Genomic DNA, 6,373 nt, shown 5'->3' with positions numbered 1-6,373 from the left:
AAATTGGACGTTTCATGGAGAAGAATTTAAAAACCATTTTGATGCATGGGTGAATGTGGAACACGATAATCTATATATGAATTTGATATTTGATGCCGCAGGAATAGAACTGGGTTCTGCTATGAGTCCTAGTGATGTAAGAACTGCAGTAGATGAAGAATCACCAAACGATGCAGCTAGTAGATTTTATGATTTACTTAGAGATGTTGATGAGCTACTTTGGAACGGTTGTGAGAGTCACAGTATCTTGTCTGCAGCTCTTCAACTAATGAATTTGAAGTCCGAGTATAATTTGAGTCAATCATGTTTTGATCGTTTGTGCATGATTGTGAAGAGTATGTTGCCCAAAGATGAGAAATTGCCACAAATATTCTATCGTGCGAAAGTTATGGTCAACGCTCTAGGTATGGGGTATAAAAAGATAGATGCTTGTCCAAATCACTGCATGTTGTATTTCAAGGATCAGGAAAACAACATATCATGCCCGTCATGTGGGCATCCTCGGTTCAAGCCAAAGACAAGAGGCAATGATAGCACAAGATCAAAGAAAGTTTTATACAAGTCGCTTCGCTATTTTCCTATCACTCCTAGATTACAACGATTGTATATGTCTTCAAGGATCACGCAAACACATGAGATGGCATGCAAATAAAGTTCGACACGATGAAGACAAGATCACGCATCCTGTTGACGTTGAAGCTTGGAAGCACTTTGATCGTACTCATCAGAACTTCGCAATGGAAGTGCGAAATGTTAGACTCGGTCTATGTACAGATGGATTTAATCCATTTGGGGGTAGATCAACTCCATACTCATGTTGGCCAGTATTTATAACTCCATACAACCTTCCACCAAGCTTGTGTATGAAACCTTCAAATCTTTTCTTGTCTCTGTTGATCCCTGGTCCGACCTCACCTGGCCAAAATCTTGATGTATATTTAAGGTCATTGATTGATGAACTAAAAGTACTGTGGGATGACGGTGTTGCCACGTATGATGCCCACAAAAAACAAAATTTCAACATGAAGGTCATTGTTCTATGGATAATCAGTGACTTTCCTGCATATGGTATGCTATCTTGTTGGAGCACACATGGGAGGTTGGCTTGTCCGTACTGCATGGAGGATTCTAAAGCTTTTAGATTGAGGCATGGAAGGAAGCCTGGCTGGTTTGAGTGTCATCGTCGATTTCTACCCAACGATCATCCGTTCCGACGACAAAAGAATGTGTTTAAAGCAGGCACAACTGAAACAGAAGGTCCATCCTCAAGATTGTCTGGCATAGAGATTCTAAAAAGATTGTGATACTTTCCAGATGTATTAATAGATGCCCGCAGTCCTACACCCTTCCATGGATTTGGGAAGGATCATAATTGGACAAAGAAATCTATTTTTTGGGAACTACCGTATTGGCCGACCCTATTGATACAACATAATTTGGATGTGATGCATGTAGAGAAAAATGTGTTTGATAATGTGTTCAATACAGTAATGAATATTAAAGGAAAAACGAAGGATAATTCGAAGGCCCGTATGGATTTGAAATTAATATATAAAAGACCAGAATTGGAACTCAAAGAGTATAATGGCAAAGTACTGAAACCAAAGGCAAAGTACGTGCTCGAACCTGATCAAATAAAACATGTATGTCAATGGTTGAGACAACTAAGATTTCCAGATGGATATGTCTCTAACATTGCTCGGGCTGTGAAGATTGACGATGGACAGTTATATGGGTTGAAGAGCCATGATTGTCATATCTTTATGCAACGATTGATACCCCTAGCATTCCATGATATGTTAGACAAACCTATATGGGGGGTATTGTCTGAGTTGAGCGGATTTTTCAGAACATTGTGCGCATCGGAGGTCGTAGTATCAGATGTAAAGAATTTCGAGAACTCTGTCATTACCACTGTTTGTCTGCTAGAAAAGATATTTCCGCCAGCATTTTTCGATGTTATGGAACATTTGATCATACATTTGTCATATGAACTAAGGGTTGGTGGCTCTGTGCAATATCGATGGATGTACCCATTTGAAAGGTATATGTTTTTTTATATTTGTCTCTTTAATGACAGATATTTAAAATTTGAAATGTATATTCTTGTCAGATGCATGTTCGACCTAAAAAAAATGTTCGTAATAAAGCAAGAGTAGAAGGCTCTATTTGTGAGGCATACACTTTAGAAGAGATTTCAAATTTCTCATCTATGTACTTCGAACCTCATATTCCAACACGTTACACATGCCCGCCCCGTAACGACGATGGAGAACAAGTAACTGTAGCTGACAAGTTGTCGATATTTCAACCACTTGGGCATGCATTTGATAGTTGTTGATCAAGGCTATTGATAGATCGAGAGCAAGATCCAGCACACATCTATATTCTTTTTAATTGCTCAACGATCGACCCATACATCGAATAAGTATATGTATATGCAACTCAATTATAAATCCTTTTATGTTCTATATGTGGATACATGGCTCGGTAATATAAGTATTTGTGGTTTGCAGACGATTTGATCTGGAGTTGCAAAGCGAAGTTTCACATCTCACTGATGCAGAAGTACAAAAAGAACGTGAAACTAAGTTTGTGGAGTGGTTGAAACAGTTGGTAAAGAAGCTAACATAAATTTTGTACTTATAAACAACACTAAGTTACTTAATTGATCGTGATCACAATCATTGTTTATGTATGTGCGTAGGTTCGCCATGGTGATGTTAAAGATTAAGGAATATGTGATTTAGAAAATGGTCCGATCAAAGTTGTGCAATGCTACAATGGGTATATCATAAATGGTTATTGATTCCATACAAAAGATTACGGTATAAACAAATCAACGATAAATAGTGGCGTGTGTGTCAAGGGTAGCAGCTACGGTGAAAATGAACATGATTACTACGATGTTATAGATGAAATAATGGAGTTGACTTACTTAGGCATGAATAACAGGGTAACTTTATTCAAGTGTCATTGGTTTGATCCAACTGCAACAAGACTCGACAAAGCTTCAGGCATTGTGGAGGTGAATCATAAATGCAGGTTTGAAACATATGAACCATTCATATTAGCCTTGCAAGCTCAACAAGTTTATTATACTTCATATCCGAGTATAAAAAAGTCAAATAGAAATGAATGGTGGGCAGTTTGCAAGGTGAAGTCCAAACTATACCCCGAGTATGATCAGTTACAGGAAGATGAGTTAGCTGAAGACAACGATTACTATCAATCAGATGATGTCTATGACTTCGCTTATGGTCACGATGTTGCGCATGATATGCATGTCATATCTCCATTGGCCGATGAAACATTCATAGAGGAATGTGATCCAAATGATGTACCAAGTGGATGGGCAAACAATGAAGAAGAAGAAGAAAGTCAAACTAGTGACGAGGAAGAATTCTCAAGCTAGTGAGCAAAATCTTATACTACAAACCTCTATTTAAATGCATTGCAGTACTTGATGTGAGTTGTATTGCAATACTTGGTGTGAATGATTAAAAATTTTATTTGAATGTATTGTAATACTTTATATGAATTATTCGAATGCATTGCAATACTTGATGTGAATGATTTGAATTATTTGAATGTATTGTAATACTTGATGCGAATGCATGAGTTGTATTGCAACACTTGATGTGAATGATTAAAAATTTTATTTGAATGTATTGTGATACTTGATACGAATTATTTGAATGCATTGTAATACTTGATGTGAATGATTTGAATTATTTGAATGTATTGTAATACTTGATACGAATGATTCGAATGCATTGCAATACTTGATGTGAATGATTTCAATTATTTGAATGTATTATAATTTATGCAACGAATGATTTGAATTATTGCAATACTTGATGTGAATGATTTGAATTATTTGAATGCATTGTAATACTTGATGCGAATGATTTGAATGCATTGCAATGCTTGATGTGCATGACTTAAATGCATTGCAGTACCTGATATGAATGATTTGAATTATTGTAATACTTGATGCGAATGACTTGAATGTATTGTAATACTTGATGTGAATTATTTGAATGTATTGTATGACATATGTTATTTGTTAGAATATGGTTCGTGGAGGTTACAATGGTTGCTCATCCAGTAGTAGCCAGGCCCAACCTTCATCTTCACGGGTTTCTGTGATAGGTATATTGATTAACTAATTGGATGTTTGATTAGTTCAAATGCGCATTCTGAGAACTTCTAACGTATTTTTTTACAGATGATGTTTCGCCTATAGACGACCCACCTACACCAGTTGATCACACAAGTCAGGAGCCAACACAGGAAGCAGGGTCTTCTCAGTCTGGCACAAGAAGACTCATTCGAATAGTGTATATCGATAATCGACCGTAAGTATTTTGTTTTCAATTATTGCATATCTTATAAATATTTTATATTGATATTTACTGTGTAACAATTCATGTGCAGCACGAGGTTTGAGCCACAAGAAGTAGTACGGAAGATTAAGAATTCACTTCTTCAACATCTACCAGGACCGGTTGCTCAATGGAAAGAGTACCCAAAGGAGGTGTTAGATAGATTGTGGTCCTCATTCACGGTATACAGTTGTTCCTCATAGTTAATGTGTTTCATATTTAATTTATTTAAGTAATGTCTACTAACTTTCTGAAAATATTTGTAGGCTTCGAATCGCTTCGCAACTACGGTGGAAGAAAATGATGCAAGGAAGGTGTGGCAGAAGGTGGTTGCCAATCGATTTGCAGACATGCTGCACACTATGAAGACTGCAGCAAAAAAAGCATCTGGCGTAGTAGATGATCCATTACTGTGGAAGGGCCATGGTCCTATTACTATCAGGAGAGATTACTGGGATGAAATGTGCGATAAGTGGGCGGGAGATGCATTTAGAAATCGCTATGCGAAGGCTGCACAAAATCGATCGAAGATGCTCAAAGCCCATCTACACACAGGTGGATCTAAGACATTTGGGAGCCACCTGAAGAAAATGGTAACTCATCAATATATAATATTAATTTTATAAGTATTGTTGCAAACTTGTGTACTAAATCTTTTGTCATTTAACTTCGCAGAAAGCAGAAAAAGGAGGCAGTGTACCATATAAGGATGTGTTTGTTGAAACACATAAACGGAAGACCACGGGAGTCTTCGTATCAGAGAAGGCGAGAACGACAACGGTATGTATTTATTCTATTAATAATCATTGTAATATATATGCAAGTTATCATAATGTTATCATTAATTATTAATGAATACTTTAAACATTATTTTGTAGGAGGCATATGAGCAACAGATGGTAGAGCAATATGGCGATGACGCTACTCAGCATCCATCATTTGATCCTACAGCATGGGTGACTGCAGCAGGTGAACCCAAAAAAGGTTGCGTGTTCGGGTTTGGGAGTAATATGAATACTTCCCCAGTTATTGCTTCTTCCAGTTACTGCTCACCGACTTCTTGCGCCGACATAAGCTCCAAGCAGCAGACTATTCTTTCCGGTGATGATGTACGCCAGATCGTTACGGAATCACTGAATAACTACTTCCATGACACTGTCGCCTCCTTTCTCCGAAATGAGATCAACAATCTTGTTCTGAACAGAGGATCTTCGATTCTAGGTCTCTCTTAGGTATAATCACATATTCAGTTTTTTGTCTGCCTTAGAACACATATGAGCATAATCGAATCACATATATAACTTTTTGCCTGCCTTAGAGCACATATGAGCATGATAGAATCACATATAGAGTTTTTTGCCTGCCTTAGAGCACATATGAGCATGTTATAATAACATATAGAGTTTTTTTATTGCCTTAGAGCACATATGAGCATGCTATAATCACATATAAATTTTTTTGCCTGCCTTAGAGCACATATGAGCATGCTATAATCACATATTCAGTTTTTTGACTGCCTAAGAACACACATGAGCATAATAGAATCACATATAAAGTTTTTTTGACTGCCTTAGAACACATATAAGCATGCTATAATCACATATTCAGTTTTTTGACTGCCTAAGAACACATATGAGCATGTTATAATCACATATTCAGTTTTTTGACTGCCTTACCACACATATGAACATATAGAATCACATATAGAGTTTTTTTATTGCCTTAGAGCACATATGAGCATGCTATAATCACATATAAAGTTTTTTTGCCTGCCTTAGAGCACATATGAGCATGCTATAATCACATATTCAGTTTTTTGACTGCCTAATAACACATATGAGCATGTTATAATCACATATTCAGTTTTTTGACTACCTTAAAACACATATGAGCATGCACAAATCACATATAGAGTTTTTTTACTACCTTAGAACATATATCATTTATGATAGAATCACATATAAATTTTTTTGCTTTGCCTGCCT

Source organism: Nuphar pumila, chromosome 8, assembly GCF_984573655.1.
Source record: "Nuphar pumila chromosome 8, dmNupPumi1.hap1.1, whole genome shotgun sequence".
Lineage (NCBI taxonomy): Eukaryota > Viridiplantae > Streptophyta > Magnoliopsida > Nymphaeales > Nymphaeaceae > Nuphar > Nuphar pumila.
The sequence above is the reverse complement of the archived record's forward strand: the minus strand, read 5'-3'. Positions refer to the sequence as shown.